At 33.8% G+C, this 24,601-nt stretch overlaps 1 pseudogene; it reads right to left on the bottom strand.

Moving 5' to 3' along the window:
- Positions 1 to 10,534: 10,534 nt before the first annotated feature.
- Positions 10,535 to 24,601, bottom strand: part of LOC149542539 (regulator of nonsense transcripts 1 homolog) — a 74,305-nt pseudogene continuing 60,238 nt past the window's right edge.

Below are 24,601 nucleotides of genomic sequence, written 5' to 3'. Positions count from 1 at the left end.
GAAGAAAAATCTTGGATAGTTCTAATGGGAGGACAAATTCCCTCTTTCTTTTCAAACATTGATAGTAATGCATTGAAATCCCCACCCAATATAAAATTCATTTCTCTTTCTTGCTAAATAAGATTCGTCAGTACAACCCAAAGGTTCCTCTTATTGTTTGTAGATGTGGGACCATATATGTTGAAGATAAGGAATTTCAAATCAAAGTGTTAAACTTTCAGCAACTACCAATTGGAATCTTTCCCAATAAGAATACCATGAATACTTTTAGCATTCCATAAAATTGCTAAACCCCCAGAGGCCCCATGCCCCTCTGCATGAACTAAAAGCTAATTAGCCCATTTATCCAATGTCTTATCAAAAACTTTCTCTGATAATTTAGTTTCTTGAAGAAGAATAATATCTCCTTTTATAGAATCAAGAAACTACTTGATCCTACCTCTTTTGTCAGAGGCATTGATAAATTTGACATTCCATGTAATGATTTTCATTACTGACAAGGAGAACCTCTCATTCTCCTTGTCAATCTTTTGATTGATGAAAACTTATCATCAAGAGTGGATTGAATACCAACATCCACTTCTAGTAGCATCTTTGTAGATTTTGGCTTTCTACCTCTCTTTTTTGGAGTCTTCCTCATTGTAGTAACAGTAGGGGATTGATCTAATGACAAATGAATTGAGAAGTCAAAATACCCTCTTTCTGTGTTATTGCCATTTTGTTTTTTATTAGTAAAACTGGTTTTCCAGGGATCCTGAAACCCAAAGTTTTACATCAGAAAACCACTTAAAGCAGAAAAGACAAAAAAAAAGCTACCTCAAAAGGCCAGAAACAAAAAGGCCCGAAGCCTAAGAAAAAAAGGCGAGGAACAGAGCCTGGCGAGTAGACTAGTGTCCCTTCTTTTCCATTGCCTGCAAGGTTTCTACAACATTAGTTTCCTTCTGGTTGGCCTCTTCCTCCTAGATCATGGGGAGGAAATGCATCTAGTCCCCTTGACTTTCCTAGATTCTAGTCTCTTTCTGAGGATCTTCTCGGCTAGTTCTATGCTTTGTACTCTGCTCCACGTTCCCCACAAGACTGGCATTGGTCAAATAGTCCCCCAGATTAACAATGATTTCACTCCAGGTATGGAAGGTATCCACAATCTGTTTAGTCACAATCTGGTGGAAGAAATCCAACCTTTAGACCTTCTACTCAAGCTGGGTGATTCTGTCCTCCTAATTATCTCTGAGGTCCTGGCTTTTGTCTTTTTCCTGGCTGCGCACCTGGTGTTTATTACCTCTGGCCTCATGATCCTTGACATCCCCCTATTATTGATCTAGTTGGACCTATCCTTCAGAGTCTCAATTTCCTAAAAAAGCCACTTAATGGAGTGAAAATTGTCAATCAGGTTGTTCTTTGCATTGTTGAGAAAGTTGAAACCTGTTTCACGAACATTGTCAGAGAGGACCAAAAGAGTCAGGTCAAGGAGCTCGTCATAGTGGGTGCTACTGTCGAGATCCCCCAACACCTAGATTTTAGCAAGTTCTCTGACAATGCCCATACTAACCCTATCCACATTGAAATTGCTCCAGGCTCTTCTCTTATTTTTTCTAATGGCCTTCCCCCCTTTTCAACCATGATTTCTATCATCTCTTCTATGGGCGAAATGAGGACCTCCAGGGGGGAGGTGGGCACAGTAGGGCTGGGAGGCAAATCAGTGTGGTCACTAAGATGATCATGGGTTGGCGTCTGGTCTAATTTTTTTTTCTTGGGGTTATCCTAGGTTACCAAGGGGGTCACCTCCTTCTTGTCATTATCTTTCTCCTTGTCATCTTCCAACTCACTTTCCTTCTCTTCCACCGAATCTACCTCCTTCGACTCTATATCTGACTCATCACTAGACTTCTTAGGATGAGGGGAAGGGGAGTTATGGGGAAGGAAACTGGGGCTCTTTCTACTAGGGAAGCAGGGAGAGGGATTGGCTTTTGGGGTTTCAAATTTGAAAAATTTCACAACATGCACTTCCCCTAAGTCTGAGCTAGTGGTGTCCTCCGAGGAGCCACTCGAAATCCCAATGGACTTGACTCTTGTTTGGGTTTTCAAAAACTCAAAAATGAGGAGCAGAAGACCTTTGTGAAGGGCGGGGTTTTTGATAGAACATTTCTTGTAACTCTCTATATTCTTAGTCATAGAAGTATAAATATAGAAATTAAAGGAGATTTTCACTTTATGTCTAAAATGATTAAGCAGAACAAAATGATGGGTCCTGACTCTATCAAACCTGGGCTCCAAAGTGACATACTCTATGATGATCCTCAAAAAATGCCCCCAGATCTTCTTGATGGACTCAATGTCATAGTAGGTGTCAATCTTTACTAGTTTTCTTTTCTCCTTGTCGTTCTTGACAAAAGCATTGACAGCATTGGTGAACATATTCTTATCCCTGAAGAAGCTCATGCCTTCTTGGGAGAATCCTGTCACCTTTGCAATGAGACCCTCTATGATTTGGTGGGAGACACCATCAATTTTGACCTTTCCATTGTGCCAAGTTTCAACCATAATCTTGGTAACCCCCACATCGAAACCATGGAGCCTCTCCATGAAGCTATTTATGCCGCCCTTCTGGAGTTTTTTCCAAACCTTCCCTTTTTCTTTCCAGCTCTTCGTTTCTACCCATGGCTCTCTTCTAATCCTTTCTCCCACCATTGTGATATTATGCCTCTCTAACCCTAAACCCTTAATAGATTTGCAGAGCGCAAAGATGAAAAAATTGCTAAGGATGAGAGCTTTAATGCGCATATTATTGGGTTTAGCTCTGGCTTTCTTTTGCTCATGTAATCCATACACGTTATTATGAAATGGTGGGGGTTCCGCATAACTCCAAATAATTCCCTTTTTAAAACATGATTTAGCATGTCTCATCATCATAAAAATGATTTTGAGTTGGTACCTTGAATTTTCTCCTTTCAGATGAGCTCCATAGCCTCCACCGAAAAATTATTATTGTTTCCCCACATCATCACCAAATTGAATGTGATCACTGCATTTGCGAACCAATCAGCAACCATGTTAGCTTTATGGTAGACATGGCTAATGTGGTAATTTTTAAATTTTCTCAAGTCCATTTTTAGGTCCTCAATTATGCTTTCAATGGTCCATGATGGTTTGGTTACGTTATTTCCATTTTGTTGAGAGCTTTTTGATTCTTGATCAGTCAGATTCATCACATCTGCATCATTAAATTCCTTCAAAATGTGGTCTTCTTCAGATAGATTAGCCATCCTCATATGAGATTCTACACACTCATTAATCTGGCAATAATCTAAAGGAAGCTCCAATTTATCTATATCATTCAAGTGATGGGCTACTTCAAGATTAGAAGATGCTAACAATTTAGGTTGGATGAGAGCATTCATTTGACAATTGCCAAATGATTTTGGATATAGGGAATCAGATGTTCCTTCATGTACTTGATTGGGATCCAAGAGATTATCCACATTCACCAATTGAGTCCCATTTAGACAATTATATTGATTAATAGACATTTTATCATCCGGGTGAAGAATTTCCATTATAGAAACTCCTTCCTCAATTGCAATTTCATGAATCAAATCAACTGCAAAAGTTGTTGAGAGAGTTGTGGCTATTTTAAAAAGTTGATGCTGGGGGATCTTCTTACCTTTTAGATCATTGATAATGCATGAAAATTTAATAGGCTTGTTATGATAGGTTAGATCATGCACTATCATGTCTAGTAGTACATCAGGAATTTCATCAGGTTCTAAATTGTCTGAACCCATCAATAGTAATGCAAAATTAAAGCTTGTGCTCATATTTGTATCATTCATCCAATAATGCCAGAAGAAGTACAATAATTCTAGGACTTGAATTAAGAAATTAAAGTCATAAATGGGAACAAAATCTTGTTGTAAAAGAACCATAGCTTGACTAAGAAGACCCTGATTGGAAGCCACTGCCACTGGATTCTGTGAATATTCTTGGAAGAGTTTTACATTGGCCCATGCACATTTTAAGGGATCTATAGAGTGATAACAACATATGTCTACAGTTGGAATTTGACCTTGCAAACAATCTGATGTAAAGTGACCCAAAGTAGTCAAAAATGCGTCAACAATCTCTGGACTATGAACCACAATGAGCTGATTCAAGGCACCCCACTTGGATTTGATCATGACACCCATTGGTTTGGGCTTAGACAGGTTAAGTAACTTAACCATCACAACATGCCACTATTGGCGATAGCATCCTACTCTTGTTAAACATTGGTTGTTTCTTTTTTTGACTTCTTGATATGCAATAGTAAATAATTTTATTAAAACAGAATAAAATATTGTTAAATTGAAAAATTTAAATAAATTTAATAACAAAAAAAACAAATTAATTCATCTTTAAAAACTTCAAGAATTAAATTAAATTAAGTTATTGTATTATTTTTTTCTATAAAATTTTAAGAAAAGAGATTGGAAAAGAAATATTCTAGAATGTATATCTTATATTTCATTTTTTTCACATTTCAAAAGATAGGGAGAAATTAATATGCCTTGTCATTTCATTGCATGGTAATGAATTTTTTATCAGTACAGTACAACTCGGTGCAAATAGGCTATCAAAGGTAAATGACACTAGCTATCAACCAGTGAAAATTTTCATCTATTTAGCCAGTGCCCATGGGAAGTACATAATTATCCTTCCAAGCTTAGAAGTGCTCTACATATACTACATTGTGTGTGCATACTAATATATTCCGACTTTGTTTCACATATTAACTATTGATCACACCTTTGGGTGCAATGGGTGCGTCAAAGTGTACTAGTATTTTACAAATAAAAAATGGAAGCATTTTGTGGTTTTATTTTGCTATGAAAATTTTATTGTTGTTCATTGGGTGGTACGATTGAATTCATAAATACATTTGTATGGGGAAATGAATAATGTATTTATAAAAATACATAATAAGTTGTTGATATATAATTTATATATAAAAATAAATAATAAGTTGTAGATATGTTGTGTTTTTTACAATATTCACATTTTTTTTGTTCATTTACTTTGTGTTGTCTGGAGGAGTCGTGGGCCCAGGCATATTGAACCAGTAGAAGGCCTATTACAAGATTTGTATTGGGTGGAATGTATAACTAGTTTGGGTCCATGTTGGTACTTGGTCTTCAACAATTATTTTGAGTCATTAGAGGGAAGGTTAAATATGTGCCTTGTGGGCCCCATCTTCATACAACTTGTTGGTTCCATAGGGTGTTGGAGTTGACAACAAACTATGGTTCCATAGGGTGTTGGAGTCGACAACAAACTATGGATCCATAGGGTGTTGGAGTAGGCTAGAAATTGTAGATGGTAGATACATCTATGGTAGTGTAGGTCTTGTAAACCAATTGTATTAGCTTATGGCATGTGAAGCATCTTTTCAACCCACAACTATCTTGTTCCTTGTAGGAGACTAGTGTTGATATTAAGACTAGTTGGAAACATATTTCAATTTGTATATGGTGTATTTCCTATTGAGTGCACATTGTACAGGTTCATATTTGTAGGGTTTTATATGTTACTAGTTCTTTTGGTATAAGAAGCATTTGGGTTTTATATATTATTAGTCTATTTTTTGGTATAAGGAGCATTTTTCTGCTATTCCAATAGACATTTCTTCTTGTTGGAGGTTGTGGAGGTCCATGTGTTTGAAGAAGTCATTGGTTGTAAGTCTCTTTACATGTTTGAAGAAGTCACTAGTCACAAGTGTTCTTATGTATTACATATATTTGCATACCAAAACATGGTTAGCAGTTAGTTGTAGCAGAGGAAAATTGTAGTAGAATATAGTAGTATAAAAATGGAAATGTAGATTTTCATTAAAAGGGAGTCCCATTTGAGCAAAGCTATGGTTGTTACAACTCTCTATTGGTACCCAAATTAGCAAATTAGGTTTCCTATGGAATGATGATCCAATTATGGAAATCCAATAGCAATTTTCCAATTGATAGGCTCCACTGCAAATGAATGTGAGCCTTACATCCTAGAGGCTTTTTAGAGTAGATAACTTGAGGGACTTGGGTGTTTAGGAAATTGATTAAGAAGTTGATAAATTATATTTGATGGTATGATATGTGAATGTATGATGGATCGATGATCTTTGTTACTTGGACATGTGTCCTTTCTATAATCAACATGAAAACTCAAGGGTATGTGTAGGATTATGGTCAACCAAACTATGCTCTTAAGTGGCAATAAAAAATCAACAATATCAGGGTTATGTCAACTTGACCTGCAATTTTTTACTTGTTATAAACTTTATATCAAAAAATTGAGAGAAACAAATCTCTAGGGAATTGAATTTAGTTTCTAAAGCACTAGGCTTTATTTGAAAAAAAAAATTAAAAAAATTGATTGGTCAAAATATTGTATTTTAATGCAATACTATAAAATTTTTAGGACAAGAATAAGAACTAGATGTATGTGTAACCACCTTAATCAAAATGAAATGATAATATTTTTAAATAATATTGTAGATAGAAGAATTAGACTCATACCTTGATGTGACACATATTTTTGGGTATTTTTATTCTAAATAAATAAATAATATTTAATTTTCTACTTTAGAATTTTTGTAATAAAAAACTCATGTCTGACCACATTAACTAATTCAAAACTATGTAGAATTTAATTTTTATTATTTTTTCCTTATAGTAGAAGACACATAGAATGTGATGCATCTTTTGGATTTGAAAAATGGTGTACCATTTGAAAGTTAGAGTTATTTTTCAAGCAATGTGGCAATCAACACTTTACATGTAACTCCATTAGAAAATAAGTAATAATTACTTACTGATCTTGTAATTTGACAAAATTTACATTTCTAGAAAGCTAAGAACATTCTTAAGAAACCCTTTTCATTTCATCAAATTTTGGTGAAAAAAAGTTGTTAGCTACATGTTTGAAGTAAAAAATGCACAAGAATAGGAGGTTTTTAAAGTTGACCATATAGGGTTGGTATCATAAGATATAGTAGGCCTTATAAAGGTATTAATTATTTTTGTTTAGTATCAGGATGTGTGGGAAAAAAGTTGGAATATATTTTGAAATGCTTTGAGGCATCTGAGAACTACATATTTTCCAGATCACCACTTTTTGACACACCATGATCCTACACATACGCTCAAAACAATAATCAAAAGACCATTGCCTTAACTCATGGAGTCTTTACCATTATTCTATCAATCATTCAAAATGTTTAAAGTAACCCTCAGAGATAGACAATAAATCCCTTCAAGACAAATTGTTATCACTTTAATGATGTATGAATTGTTGAATACTTAAGTGCTTTTCAATACTAAGTCTTATTGAATTTAACTCTCCTCAAGAGCCCAACAAACAACAATATAGATCAACTAATTAGTAAAATATTACTATTTTAAAAGCATTGAAATAACTTATTACATTCAATCAATTCAACATTCAATTAAAGAAAAATTAAGCTTTGATCTAAGGAAAGAAAATGTATGAGATAGAAATGATATCACCAAAAGATCAATCGAGCACTTGAAACCCTTGCATTATACTTGAAATCTTTGACCACAAATACATGTGTTGTTGGTGCATACAAATAACATAATCCAAAGTAAAATGGATTGACCTTCCATATATAATGTATGTATATAAAAATATGATGATGATTATTATGATATTTCCAAATTTGGTCCTTATAGTTATAGATAGAAAATTGGTTACAAATTGAAAATGTGTGTCCCTTTGTTTACAAAATTTAACATAATCAGCTAACTAATAACTAACTATTATTTTTCAATCAATCAAAACAAGTCTATAAGAGAAAGAGATCAATTAAGATGAATCTGATGTTGTTTCCTCAATAAACTCATTACATTTTCTTATATGCTCCTGATACTTATCATCCTCAAGTAGGTCTGCATCATTGATCACTTCACAAGCCTTAATCTCAATCTCGATCATCCACTCAATCTTCTCAATAGTTCTAGTCATTCCTCGATGCTCCCAGGGCTTGTTCCTACATCACATGGAAAATCCCCATCCATTTTTCCCAATTGATAGTCTTTCCATCTATGTCATGCCAGGATAGAACTACATGCTTTGTTACCAAATCTTAAAATAACTTGAAAGTAGTCTTGATTTCCTATGTGTATACATTATGATGATGGATTAATTTATCTACCTCTTGAATGTCTTCCTCATGTATAAGATCGCCCTTTTCTTTGATGATCTTTATGTACAAACTAGTACATTTGACCTCATTTTTTGACGAATATTTGTTAAAATTTTGACCTAGGTTGGTCAACATGTTGACCAACTAGTTTGTTGAAAATTTTATAGTCAAAATTTTCACCAACATATTGGTTGGTCAAAATTTCAATGAAACCATTGGTCAAAATCTTTGAAAAGTGCTGGCACAATTTCTACAAGGCATTGGTCAAAATTTTGACCAATGCTTTGTAGAAATGGCGCCAAGAGCTGGTATAAAATTTGACCAATGCTTGGTGGAAAACTACTCGGCATTGGTTGAAATTTTAACCAATGCTTGGTAGAAAAATTTGACCAATGCTTGGTGGAAAACTACCAAGCATTGGTCAAAATTTTGACCAATCCCTAATCAAAATTTTTTTTGACACATTCTATAAAACACTTTACATGCCTTGCCTATGATTTGACATTTTGCATACATCCTGTACTCTCTCATTGTGATGATGGATTATAGAGAGTGATCTAAAATGATGATGCTAAAAGCCACACACAATCAAATCCAAAACAAACTTGCATTACAAATGGATTGTGGAAATCTAATATTGTAATTTTTCATGCATATCTACTAGGACAATCACAACTTAAACATATATATATATATATAGTCTCATCAAATCTTTTATATATATGTTTTAGTTGTGATTTTCCTAGTAGACATCCATGCAAAATTAACAATATCAAATTTCCATAATCCACTTGTAATGCAAGTTCATTTTGGATTTTATTGTGTGTGTTTTTTAGCATCATCATTTCATATCACTCTCTATAGCCCATCATCAACCAGATGAGAGAGTGCAAGATGCATGCAAAATGTCAAATCATAGGTAAGGCATGTGAACATTTTTGTAGAATGCCTCAAAGAAGCTAAGAATATTGAAATACTTACAAGGATGTGAGGCACTCCATATTTGTTGATCGCATAATATGGTATGAAACTTTATATTTTGCTAGGTATGAAACTTGTATCTATACAATATAAATTGGAACCACAAATAATATCAATAGAAGAGGACTAAAGAATTTTTAAATAATGTACATGTTGTACCATACAAACTCTAAAAGTCATCTTCCCATGTAAAAACTCAGATACTCAAGGACTGCAAAATATATGATCATTTGATATGGAACTAGCTTTTCAACAAAGAAAGAAAGAAAGAAGAAATTGTAAAAATAGTACTAATGAAAAAATCTCAATTTCTATTCATAATTTAGCCCACATTTCTTTATATAGGGTAAGGCCTATACAATTATGTAGTGCCATGATAGTAGTCATATATCATCCTTCAACACCGAAAGTAATGTCATAGTTCCCACCAAATGAATATGTCTACAAGTGACAACCCAAACCCCATATTCTGATCCAATAGTAGTACATTCCCTTGTGCAATAGTCATGGTTAGCAAACAATCAATGCTTTGAATATGATTTGATAGATACCATCCATGGCATGTACACTTTTGACATAATGATGTAATTATTTAATAAATCACTAATTACATCATGATCATATACTATGGAATTGACACTACTATACTAAAGCATGTGTGGATGTAGACTGAAAGGACTTCAACATTGTTTTGATGGCTCTGAAATGGACAACGTAATCCCTACCAGTTACAAATATACAAGGATGTACCTAAAGTTATTTTACATGTTGTTTAGTTGTGCCAAATACAAGTGAAAATACTCCTCATCCATGAAGGGGTCTAAATTTGGTAGAGCACATTTCAACAGTTCAATATCTCAAGAGAAGGAAAAAACCCAAAATTTGAAGCCCATTAAAATATTTTTCCACAAATGGCACCATAGGGAGGAACACTAAAATTTGGTTCTTTATGTTAAAAAAAAAAGATCAGAGACCCCTACTGCCTAAATGGTGCAGTCATACAATATACGCAGTTGCAATTTGGCAAGTCCTACTACCCAAAATTGGTGAAAGTCCCATTCACAGGCACCCCAAGAAAGCCAAACACAAGACCAATTGATATTTCTTCAATACATAGCATATAAATACCTTTCTTCTTATGCCTTTGATTCTGAGGACCTTGTTGTTGTGCCTGCTAGTTTAGTGGGTGAGCATACTGAGTAAATGACTATGAATACAAATTAAGTGGCCCCTAAAAATATAGGTAAAGATTAAAATCATCCTAAGCTCCCAATTTTTTTTTTTATGCACTATCAAACAAAGTTAACAAATGGAGAATGCTAACTAAAATTTGAAATCAATGGCTTTCTCAATTCTTACCTATGACTAAAGTGGTCCAACTAAGCCAAAGTTAGACTATGATGTCTCATCCTATGTATTGTCATTAAAACCTACCTACATAAAGAGGCCCTGGGGCCCATGTGGCATATACTCCTATACAAAATTATGTCAAAATTAGGACTTGCTAGCATTGAGTTATATAGATTTGATACTCAATGAACATTTGAAATCATTGAGTTGCTTAAAGCAAGAAATGCATGGAAAATAAATTAATATTTTGAGATATAACAAGTAGCAGATTGTATGAACATAGAGAATAATTATACAAGGAATAACCTAAGGCCTAATAAAAGAGCTACAAATATCAAATTACATAAAGAAACTAACAATGGAACCATGAATAATCTTGATATATATCAAGCAACATTATAAGCACAAAAAAAATTAGACATGCTACAAGAACCTCTAGGTACCTAAGGCATAAATCACTTATAAGTAAACCATTGAATTCTTTCTTGAATGTGTAAAATCTAGGGAAGGTACAAAGCTATACCACATTACTTAGATCAAAATTCACAAAACATAGGTACTAGGTTTTAAAAATTAAAGGTTCAAAACCACTAAGTTTGACTAATTCAATGTTCAAACACCAAAATTACTTGGTCCAAAAAATTGATTTGTTTAGGAGATCCATAAAAATTGGAAATCTAGAACCCAAGAAAGAATTCACTAAAATTTGTATAGGAATTGAAAAGCCAAGGATGAATTGGACAAATTTTCCTGGTACAAAAAATCTAGATCAAGTTGAATTTGATTTAAAACCAACCAAATCTGGTAACTACATAAGAAAGTCCACCATTTGACACTTTAGCATGAAAATTCAATCAAAATCAAAGACAACATGAATACAACACACTTTGCATTAGGAAATATACTATAATTCAATTACCTATTAAATAGACATTTCAACTTGAAGAAAGTGGGGATAAAAAAATAGAGCAATCATGCAAAAGAATGGATGTCTATCATGCAATTGCCTACAAAATTTCCAATTTCAATGCCATAAAACATTAGATGTCTACAACCAAAGAATATATTCCTTGCTACTGACATCCACATCTCATAATATGATTTAATTTTGAAAAATGTAAGAGATAAGGAAAACACAAACAATATGCACTAGCTTCAAAATAATGTCTTCCTTGACTCCCTCAACATATGCAAAAAGACTACCCAAAAAATATTGAAACATATTATAGCTATTATATAAGAAAACAAAAATATTTGAACATTCTTAAGAAAACAATGAGTGAGCATTCTTAAGCAAACAACAAGTGAATATTCTCCTTGGGGCATCCTATTGAAAAAAGCTACAAAAGATAGTTAGCAGATTGTAATACCCCAAAATTGGCCCATTTCCATTATACCAATTTTGGTATATTTTGATCAATCCTAAAGTCCTATTTCACTAGGCAATTCTCATTCTGATTGTCGCTACTTGACTTAATTGTCAAATGCAAAAAACCCTAATCTACATTCATCATATTTCCTATTTAATTCCTATAGTACTCACTCATATTAGCAACATTAAACCTATTTGATTTAAATTTAATTTAATCTGAAGTATTCATACTTTATTAAATTAAATTATCTCCTAAGGCTAATGTACTAAAGAATTAAATTTATTTAATTTAATAAATAATGCCTATTTTAATTAATTGAATGTGATTATTTAACTAAATAGAAAAGGTGTTTATGAGGTCATATCTCATTTTATTAAATTAAATATCTTTCCTAATTCTACTCTTCAGTTCTAAATAGAAACTCTGAGTGAACTCTCTCTCGAATTGGAATCAATCTAGTTAACTTGATCTCACACCCATGGCAAGTTTAGCTAACTGCTCATCGTGCTCAAATTAGAAACAATTCACTTGACTTGCACAAGGAAGTTTCCATTTGAACTAAATCTTTCCTTCAATCCTGACCATTGATCTGAGTTGATCTCAACCATTGATGGATTCTAGGAATTCTATTTAAGAGACTCCTAATTCCTCATTACGGGGGTTGAATTCTCATGCTATTGAATTTTTATTGGATTGCATGCTCACTTTCATAGCTTTACATATGATTTTGCTTAAGATATTAGTATCATTTAGATTAAAAAATGCATTCATGTAGCTTAATTTCTTCTATTACTTCTTAGATTAATGCTTGCAATTAATATAGATTAATTTGCATAATCATATAGTTTCATTCAAAACCTTTTTTTCTAGATGATTTGATTAACTATACCTCAAATCTGAGAGCATAAACAGGTTAAATCCATTTAGATAGAAGGCAATAGGTCATCTTTTAGGACTCCTCTTGGGTGAACAATCTCATGTTCATTCTAGGATGAATCTGCATATAAAGACCATGTTGAAGTGTGTGTGTTAAATAGAGTCCATATTCACACATACATATTTGGCGCCCACCATGGGGCCGAGAAAATCAACTTCTCTATCCTCCTCTGCATTTTTTTATGATATTTTAGCTCTCTGTTCATACAATTCTGTATAGTTCCTTAGATTTTTTGCACGAGATGATCCATTTTCATGCAAGGATTTAGGTTCTTGTGCAAAGCTTCTTCCCTTTTCAGACAAGAAAGTGCCCCATTGTGTGAGTCTTCACATGGCACATTATTTCTTCCTGTAAGCAGGAAAAGAATTTCACATGGTTCTGCACGAGATCTTGAAATAGTAGGTTCAATTTTTGTACTTTTAATAGGCTATTTATCTCATTTCATTAACGTGTTTTTTCTTGGAATCTGTGTTGCACTATTTCTCCAATTTTCTATAGCTTAATTATTGTCTATAGGATGATTTGTCGAAGATTCCTTATACAACCCACTCAAACATGGACTAACTATTTTCTTGTAGGATGATTTTTGAAGACACGTTTGTCAAAGAATACATTTAAAATCCACAAAACAATGTGTTTTCTTTCCTATTTTTCAAACTAGTCTAAATAGACCTTGTGAACTTCTTAGGGTGCAAGACGAAAGAATAGGGGATTATCCTCTTCACCAATTGGAAGTCTTGACCAAGGGTGAATCAGAAACCTAGATACTTTTAAAAGACAACATTCTAAAGAAGGCAAGCAACTTAGTGGTTCTCTAGTATGAGTCCTTTTCTATGAAGAGATGATCACTTCCTTTTAGGGAATTAGAATCTTGAGAAAGGACAAGTCTAGATTGATTAAGCTAAGTCAGTAAATTAACTTGTTTTGTGTGTTTGGATGAGAAAGTAAGGTAGAGGAGTATGCTCTTTCCCCTTGAGGGAAATTAGAAACTTTGGCCCTTGCATTCAAATCACTAGTCCGAGTCAATCCTTTAGAGGGCTTGCCGAAGTGATCCAACCTCCGAGAATGACCCAAGTGAGCACACTCCTTTCACCAGAGATTCCAACTCACTATAATGAAGATTCTTTGTAGAGTGAAAGATTCCAAAGCAAGATTAATTTCTTTCCCTTGATTCTTGATATCACATATCAAGGGGAAGCTCTATCTATTGCACTGCCCAGTGCCAACCCCAGTCTTGCTTATAAGCAAGTGTGTGCACTTTCAGATGTTGGTGTGGGCTGCTAGTCTCAACTCTACTTATGGAGCCACTAGAAATTAATATGAATGGAATCCAAGTAAAAACCTTTTAGATAGAAGCCACCTAGTTGACCTCTAAAAGGAGTCATAATCTTTGTGCAAGGAGGGGGAAGAATCTCTCCTGTAGAACTCACCATAGGGATGCTACTAGATATTTGAAGGTGGTATACATGCTTGTCCCCTACAACAAGAGCACTCATTTAGCATATACTATTGAGTCCTTTGAATATACCAAAAGCATAGGCACCCTCTAGGGGGTGACATGGCTATGTGAGGTACATGCATGCGCATAAGATGTGGGACAAAGGTTTTGCCTTCTCTACCATTTTTCTATTTCTAGGGCTAAAGTGTGCTTGTTATCAAGTCTTCAACATGTCCAAACTTGCTCGAACAAATTGAAATTCAAGACTCCTCTATCCCTCTGAGTTTCTTTGCCCTTAGTTGGATTGTATTCAACTACTACTTGCTTCCCATGTTCTATTGAAAACACTTTGTCTTGTTTTGAACCCAACACCACTTTTACAAATCTGAAAATCAACCCTTTAATCCATTTGTTATCTGTCAAACAAACATCCAATCTATCTGGAATAGGTCAAAATTGTCAGAAATCTCTTCAAAATCCAACTCTACTATTAGTCTGGTCTCCATTTTTGTGCAGAATTTTCAAAATTTTGCGTGAGTAGCTTTTGTCCTATTGCTTCTTTGTGCTACTTTGTCCATGTTCTCACATAAATAGTTGCACTTCTCCATGTGAGATCTTTCCTTAGATGTCCTTATTTTGTTGTCAACTTTGCACTCCTTTGCATGGCCCAGAGCACATCCTCATGTAAAATTCTTATGTTGTCCAGAGTATTCACCTATGCCTATGTACTTTCTCATGTGCCTCTTAAAAGATCTTCGTGTGAGATCTTATGTTCATTATGTTACCTAAGGTCTCATCTTTCTCATGATTACATACTGTTTGCCTATCCATCTCCACTTATCCACTAGCTTGCTACCACATCTCATCCTACACCTTGCTAGACACTGGAAAAAAGTCAAGGCAATCCTTCTTAAGAGCTAGTAATCTCTGAAAAAAATACTAAAAATTAGAAAGATTCTTAAAAAAATTGTTACCTTAGTGAAAATCTAGCAATAGGCACCTTGGTAACACCAAATTTTTTTTGAAAAAAATCCAAAAATACATAAAAATTCAAAAAGAAGAAAAAAACAAAAAAAATTGAAAAATAGAAAAGTGCCATTGGTGAAAACCTGGAAACAGGCATCATGGTAGAATAAAAAGGAAATTTCTACCAAGAAGGTGAAAACTTGGTAAACTGGTGCCTCTTGTCCCCAATGCTCCCTCTTGCAGCGCATCTTCTAGCTTTCTATATAGTTGCTTTCCTGCTCTTCCTGGTTTCTGCTCATGTATCCATTGATTGAGTCTTATCATAACTCGAGGGCATTCCCCTTTAGGGTCACTATTTTAAAGATTCTCCTCATAGAATCTCCTTCGCAATAGTCACCAGTTGTTTTGGCTGTGTTTGCCTATTGTTGCTAGTATCACTCTTCTTGAGATTCTCCTAATAGAATCTCTTTTGCAATATTCACCAGTCATTCTGGCTATGTCTACCTACTATTGCTTAGGTCACATTTCTAGATTCCTTTCTAGAAGATCTCTTTTGCATCAGTCACCAGTCATCCTGGCTATGTCCGTCTACTATCGCTCAATCCTCTTAGGTTCTTCACCTCAAAGATTCCTCTTTGACCTCAGTCACCAATCATTTTGACTGTGTCTACTGATTTTTGTCACCCTATTGAAGAGATTTCTTTCAAACATGTTGTAGACACTGACACTTGACATCAATCTGATGACACAAAAATGAACCCAAAACGATGAACTTTTTTAGATATGTTGACCATTTTCTTTGTTTTCTTTGTTTTTCTTTATCATGTCCCTTCGACCAACTCGATGATGTCATTTCTAATTAGAGAAGTAATGATTGGGGGCATCATCTTTTCTTTGCTTTATGTCTGTGATTTAGTTCAAATTTGTTGACATATTCCAATAAAAGAGGTGTCCACTATAAGAGCCTCCATCTCATATTGGATGGTCAGGTGTACCTCAACTCCTTTTATATGAATACATCAATAATGTTGGTTCTTCTCCTTTTTTGTTGGAGTGAAATCTTCATGCTATAGTAAATACGGATACTCATCCTGCTAAGTGAATGTATGGGTCACTACGAGTATACCTAGCACACTTCTGTCTCAAGTTACAAATGCAAGGGTCATTGCAGATAGAATACTTACTGAATACTAAGCATAAGATGGATCTCTCATGTGTTTGGTGTGTTTTCCATGCAAGGAACATTCTATTCATCCTAACATTTATGTTTTGATGCTTATGTTAACTTGCTACAATAAAAAACACAAATGTTTTGGTCATTCTAGATTCTTGTGCCTTGAATGCTTACATTTAATCCCAATAAACTTATAACATATGTCCTATTCATATTCCTATAATTTCAATGTTAGTAATAATTGTATGAAATATGGGATTTTGTCCTATGCTCAATGATGATAAATGGTTAAGGCTTGGTAATCAGACCTAGGGTTGCATTTAATATAGTCTTGCATTGCAAACTTCACTTGCATAAGCACATGATTCAATTGCAAATCTGATTCCATCCTTTGTGATGAGGAATTGTTGGCTTCTTCAAAGTATCATATTTTTCATGACTGCACAAATGATAGATTAATCACTCTCTTGGCTACTTTGGTTGCTCTAAATCCATTTTCGGGATCAAATTCAAAATCTAACACACCCGAGTCGCTCAAAAACATGTTTTAAAATTTTGGGACTGACGTAATTGAATGCTTTTGCAATCCAAATTTTGTTGATACTTTGTGATTCTTGGATTCTTTTCAACTCAATATTCTTCAAATTTTCAAAATTAATTCTCAAAAAAGTCAACTTTTGGTCAAACTTGGTCTTTTGGATCTTGAAATCACACTAAATTGACTCTGAATCTTCTATTGATCATTTTGATCTCTCACATTTTCTTCAGATCATTCTAATCTCTTCTATATTCTTCTAATCATTCCAATCTTTTCTATATTCTTTAGATGATTCTGATCTTTTCTATATTTCTTCAGATTGTTCTAATCTCTTTATAATTTCTTTAGATCATTCTGATCTTTTCTATATTTCTTCAGATCATTTAGATCTCTTCATAATTCCTTATGATCATTTTTATCTCTTCTACATTCTGTTTAAATCTTTGATTTCCCTTACATCATGCTTTATATCATATTTCTGGTGCGTCATCTTTCAATTTTTCTCCAGAGGGGGCAAGATGATTACATCATTGAACTTGAAAATCAAATCAATCTAAATCTTTATTGCTCGAGGCATCTTGTTCCCATCTAATTTCCTTATCACTTTGGGCATCTTATCACTCAAGGCATCCCATCCCCCCTCTTTCTGAAATATTTATCATCTATTTCATCTTGTCATGAATTGATCACACTTCATAACAACTCTTCTCAGAATTTGATGGACAGGTATCGGGACAATCTAAACCTTGACTTCTAAGGATCAAGCCTCATTCTAGGGATGATTCTAAGACTTATAATTTGATCTTGATCTCTTATTAATTTTAGGTATCTAGATGTTCTATCTAGATCCTTAAAGGTTAAGCTTCATTCTAGAGATAATATTTTAAATGCTATTAATCTCAGGTATCTAGATGTTCTATCTGGATCCTTAAAGGTTAAGCTCCATTTTGGAGATGATCTTTTAAATACTGTTAATCTCAGGTATCTAGACATTCTGTCTAGATCCTTAAAGGTTAAGCTCTATTTTGGAGACAATATTTTAAATTCTATTGATCTCACGTATCTAGATGTTATGTTTGGATCCTTAAATATTAAGCTCCATTCTAGAGATAATCTTTTAAATTCTTATCAATCTCAGGTATCTAGGTGTTCTATCTGGATCCTTAAAGATTAAACTCCATTCTAGAGATAGTGTTTCAAATTCTTATCACTCTCAGGTATCTAGACATTCTATTTGGATCCTTAAAGATTAAGCTCCATTCTAGAGATATTCTTTTACATGCTATCAATCTTTAGTATCTAGACGTTCTTCCTGGATCCTTAAAGGTTAAGCTCCATTCTGGAGACAATCTTTTAAATGCTATTGATCTTAGGTATCTAGATGTTTTGTTTGGATCCTTAAAGATTAAGCTCCATTCTAGAGATGATCTTTTAAATGCTTATCAATCTCAAGCATCTAGATGTTCTATCTAGATCCTTAAAGATTAAGCTCCATTCTAGAGATAGTCTTTTAAATGCTTATCACTCTCAGGTATCTAGAAATTCTGTTTGGATCCTTAAAGATTAAGCTCCATTCTGGAGATGATCTTTTAAATGCTATCAATCTCAAGTATCTAGACGTTTTGTCTAGATCCTTAAAGGTTAAACTTTGTTATGAAGGAAACCTTTAAAATGCTTATCAATTTCAGGTATCTAGGTGTTCTGCTTGGATTCCTTAGGATCAAGCTCCTTTCTAGAGATGGTTCCTAAAAGCTTATCAATTGGTCTCTGTATCATCAATTTTGCAAACAATCTCATCTTCGCATCATGCTTTCTGATTTTTTTTTGAATTGAATGTGTTGCTCACACATTCGTTCAAAGAGGGGAAAAATGTAATACCCCAAAATTGTCCCATTGGCATTATACCAATTTTGGCATATTCCAATCAACCCTAAAGTCCTATTTCACTAGGTAATTCTCATTTTGATTGTCGCTACTTGACGTAATTGTCAAATGCAAAAAACTCTAATCTGCATTCATCATATTTCCTATTTAATTCCTATAGTACTCACTTATATTAGCCACATTAAACCTATTCTATTTAAATTTAATTTAATCTAAAGTATTCATACTTTACTAAATTAAATTATCTCCTAAGGCTAATGTACTAAGGAATTTTATTTATTTAATTTAATAAATAATGCCTATTTTAATTAATTGAATGTGATTATTTAATTAAATAGAAAAGGTGTTTATGAGGTCATATCTCATTTTATTAAATTAAATATCTTTCCTAATTCTACTCTTCAGGTCTAAATGGAAACTCTGAGTGAACTCTCTCTCGAATTGGAATCAATCTAGTTAACTTGATCTCACACCCATGGCAAGTTCAGTTAACTACTCATCATGCTCAGATAAGAAACAATTCATTTCACCTACATAAGGAAGTTTCCATTTGAATTGAATCTTTCGTTCAATCCTGACCATCGATTCGAGTTGATCTCAGCCATTGATGGATTCTAGGAATTCTATTTAAGAGACTCTTAATTCCTCATTATGGGGGTTGAATTCTTATGCTATTGAATTGCTATCAGATTGCATGCTCACTTTCATAGCTTTACATATGCTTTTGCTTAATATATTAGTATCATTTCGATTAAACAATGCATACCTGTAGCTTAATTTCTTCTATTACTTCTTAGATTAATGCTTGCATTTCATATAGATTAATTTGCATAATCATATAGTTTCATTCAAAACCCTTCATTCTAGATGGTGTGATTACCTATACCTCAAATCTGAGAGCATAAATAGGTAAAATCTACTTAGATAGAAGGCAATAGGTCATCTTGCAGGACTCCTCTTGGGCGAACAATCTCATGTTCATTCTAGGATGAATCTGCATATAAAGACCATGCTAAAGTGTGCATGTTAAATAGAGGCCATATTCACACATACATATATACAAAAAAGTCAAACATGTATGTCCAATCAAAATCATATATCCTATCAAAATCTATATCTACAAATCAATATAGTCTACACATAACGAAAAATAAGAGATTTAAATCCAACAAAAATTCAAATCTACAGATCAAGTTAATGACTCACCTAAGAAATGAAGTCATTTCATTTATTTGGTATTGAGTAGCCACTTTTGGAATTCTAATTCAAAAATTCTCTAGGGAAGGCACCTTGCATGTTTTGGGTGACATACTCAACCTCAAATCCACCTTGGGATGCCAATGTAAAAACTTATATAGTAAGATTGCAATTCAAAATGAATATTCAATTAAAGTCTATAAGCTCACACAATAATTCCAATCTAAAATCTAAGAACCATTGCTTGAGTATTGAAGTTAGCTACATTGTAAGCCACGTGAGAGCCTTCCCCATGAAAATCCTAGACAAAAGGTTTTTACTTCAAATTTATGATTTTTAATTTGACAATATACAACATAGAAAATTTATCTACTTGTTTTGTTACAAATCACTTGTTGACATCATTAATTTAGGCCATGGTACATATGCTCAAAGAGTACCTAAGACATTTCCCCAAGAGAAAAGCCATCTCATAGGCTTTGACTTAATCCTTGATTACGTAGCTACCATAACACATTAACACAAACTTTATTCGAATGTTCAAAAATCATTTCCCATAGCTTTCTACAACTATTAATATTTCCTACCTATCAAACAAAAGCCAACAAATATACATGATTACCTAAGTTAATAAACTAGTTTGAGACATTGGACCTCCAACTAAAGTCTGGCTTGCTAGATTTTCAAGACCAGTAAACTTGAAACCATATCCCATACCTCCAATTGGTTGACATGAACCTTGATGTGGTGAATGCCCCCTAATGGGACCACTAGCACTTCCATGTCCTGCACCAAATCCTCTATTACCCATTTGTGGCCCTTGAGGAACACCCATTGCTCCATGAACACCACCTCATGAAGGAATTGCATAAGGTTGACCAAGTGGTACTCTAGAGTATGGTGGAACAAGAACTCGTCGAAAAGGAAAGCCAGCTGGGTGCACCCTAGATTTGTGATTGCCATTGGGTAACTATCCAAATGGCATGAATGAATTGTCTGCATAGCATATGCACATAGTTGGATATAAAGATTGAAACATTTACAAATTTATGTAGTTAACAAGAATTGATAAATGATAAGATACTTAGAAAATCCTAGAAATCACTTCTCTAACAACCTACATCTATCTTTTAAATGTTACCTCTTGCATGAGCATTCCTTTTATCATTCACTATCTAAGCATTAAATTTGTCAACAACATTAGTTGGCCTACCCCTAGGGAAAATTCTTTGGTCATTATAAACTTGTTGTTCATGATAAGAAGAGTGGAAGCAAGATTAGTGTATTATAATAGATAATGGTAATTCTGAGTTAAACTATCATAGAAGCATACTATGGAATCAAACCACACATATATGAGTGGGGCCCAAATCTAATAGACCTAACATCACAGTAATAAAAGATACTTTTAACGGAAAGTAATAAAATTTCCACAATCCATTAAAAATGCATATCAATCTTCTAGAACTTGATTCTATGAGAATTTTTAACATCAGAGTTTTGGATCACACATGGTGATCCATTCCAAAGAAGAAGAGTGCAAGAGAATAGAAAAATAATGTTGTGATCCATCGTGATGAAGGAAAGTGCAAGAGAATAGAAAAAAATGACTTTTTTCTATTCTCTTGCACTCTCCTTCATCCTGATGATGGATCACCGTGTGTGATATGAAACTCAAATGTTAAAAATTCCTATAGTCATTTTTCTATTATCTTGCACTCTCCTTCATCCTAATGAATAATCACTATGTGAGATCTAAAACATGGATGTTAAAAATTCTTAAAGTTAAATTCCAAAAGACTGATATGCACTTTCAAGGTAATCAAATAGTTAAAAAGAAAACATCTTTACTAGATTGAGAAGTGTTTCTATTTATCATACAAATTTTAAGCAATGGAATCACTGCCCGAAATGAAAGTAAAACAAACATAAGAAACATTGGACGTTGTTGGATACAATTGTTAATTGTGTATTGTCTTTGATGTTACAAAAATGTCATATCAGCCATCAGACAGTGTCTACTGAGCTCAGATGGTTAGCAAAGAAATTCATAGTGACTATCGAGCATTCCTAAACATTACTCAATAAATTAGCCTTTACTGAGCTCACTCGATAAGCAAAGGAAAATTAGCTTTTACAGAGCTCACTTAGTAAGGAAAGAAAAATTAGCTTTTACCGAGCTCACTTGGTAAGCGAAGAAAAGTTATCTTTTACCGAGCTCACTCGGTAAGCAAAGAAAAGTTATCTTTTACCAAGATCACTCAATAAACAAAGGAAGGTTAGTATTTACCGAGTTAACTCAATCTCTGAAGGAAGTTGCAAGGTTTGCAGTGTTTACCGAGCTTCACTTGGAAACCATTTTGAAGCAGTGGTCACCGAGTTGGGTCAGGCAGTAAAGAATTTTATGATTCTAAAGAATTAAGTTTGATTATTTTGTGCAGATGACTGATTTATGTTTTTCCAGTTGTTGTAAACTTGTAATTGACCCGACTTGACAATCTGTAAGGTATATATGAAAGGTCAAGTTTTGAATTCAATTGATGGAGAAGCGTGCGGATGCATAAAAGTACGAATGTATAACCAATTACATGAGCGAATGTTGAGGAAGAATTTGTCATCCCTATGAAGCTGCAAAATTGCATTCGATCAGTGAGGATTTAATGAAGCAGAACAGAGATCTGTATTTATCAAAGATAAGTTGCATATATCTCATATCACTTCATTGTTGTTTTCTAATAATTGTAATAGTGATTCAAAATCTCTTAACAGAGTTGGTTTGACAGCCATTTTGTAAATCCTCTAACAAGGTGACAATTTAGTTGAATTATTTTAAAGACCTCTCACAAGGACACTTCTAACAAGGTGATCAAATCCTCTAACAGGGTCACACCTAATAGTGTGTTTTGTAACCTTTAACAGGGTTGGCTCCTAATAGGGCTCACTTTAGAAGAGTGAAAATTGTTAACTAGTTACTTGGTGGTTTTTTCCAAATTGGGTTTCCACGTTAAATCTAGTGTCTCTTGTGTTCATGTTATTTATTTATGCATGCATGTTAATCACTTTAAATGCTTAATAAAGTTAACAGAACATCTATCAAGTTTCAGCATCTATTTGTGTGGTTACGGAGTGTCATCAGCAGTTGTATTTTAAAGACATCTAAGGGTTTGTAGAAATATTTTTGTGGTAACTGATTCACCCCTCCCCTCTCAGTTACTCCATCTCTATTTGCAACAATTGGTATTAGAGCTTTTGGTGCTTGCAAGATAAGATTTCAAAGATCTGAGCCAAAGATCAGGATGTCTTACAAAAGGGAAATCCCAAGACTTAACATAAATAACTTTTCAGCATGGCAAGGACTAATGAGACTTCACCTAGCATCCATTGGTGATACAAGACTGAAGTACCTTGATGAAAAATATGCTGAACCAGCTGGTATGCTATCTGTCAATGATATTGCTGAAAAGAAGACTCACAACATTATGATGATAGATATAGCATCTGCTCTGAGTAATGAAGAATTTGATGATATCAAGGACTACAAATCTGCCTTTGAAATGTGGGAAAAGTTGAAAGAGATCTATGGAGGAGATGATAATGTTAGAAGAGCCAAAGAAGAAAGTCTGAGAGGACAATTTGATCAAATGAGGATGAGAGAAGATAAAAACATTGCAAAATATGTTAAAAGAGATAAAGCATGTGTCAGTGCAATCAAAGCTTCTGGAGGAGATATCAGTGAAGAGATAGTTATAAGAAAAGTTCTCAGAACTCTACTTCCCATTTATGCAATCAAAGTCTCTGCAACTTAGGAAAGAAGATGTGAAGCAAATCATAAGATAAATCTAGAGGTTATAGTTGGAAGATTGACTGCATTTGAACTGGATAACTTTGATAACTATGTTCTAGCTTCCAAAAACATTGAATCAGAATTTGAAGCCAAACTTTCACTCAAGGAGAAAGGCAAAAAGAAATCTCAGCTAGAAAGTGAAGATGAATCAAACCATAGTTCAAACAATGATCATGAAGTAATTAAAGCCCTTTTAGCAAGGAAATATTCTAGAGGCAGAGGAAAATACAAAGGTAAAGTACCCCTAATCTATTTTTCATGTGAAGAAGTTGGTCATATTACTGCTAGATGTCCAAATAAGCAGAATAAAGATGAAAAGAAATGGAATGGCAAGAGATATTTCAAATCATTCAAGGACAAAGGAAAGAAAACATGTTTTATGGCTAAAGATTCTAATGACTTTAATGATGAAGAAGAAGATGAGATTGTCTATATTGTTGTGAAAGATGAATTTGATAGTGATGAAGAAATGGCACTGATTTCTCATATGAGCAAAAATGATACATGGATCATAGATAGTGGTTGCTCTCATCACATGATTGGTGACAAAACTAAGTTTGAATACTTTGAAGACTATGATGGTGGGAGTGTAAGATTTGGTAACAATGAACCTTGTTGTATAAAAGAAAGAGGAAGAATCCCTCAAACCAAAGAACTTATATGTGATAATGCCTATTGGGTAGAAGGACTAAAGCATAATCTGTTAAGTGTGGCATAGCTACTCAATAATG

The sequence above is a fragment of the Cupressus sempervirens genome, chromosome 8 (assembly GCF_028749045.1).
Source record: "Cupressus sempervirens isolate cs-2001-9-10 chromosome 8, ASM2874904v1, whole genome shotgun sequence".
NCBI classification, from domain to species: Eukaryota; Viridiplantae; Streptophyta; class Pinopsida; order Cupressales; family Cupressaceae; genus Cupressus; species Cupressus sempervirens.
The sequence above is the reverse complement of the archived record's forward strand: the minus strand, read 5'-3'. Positions and strand labels throughout refer to the sequence as shown.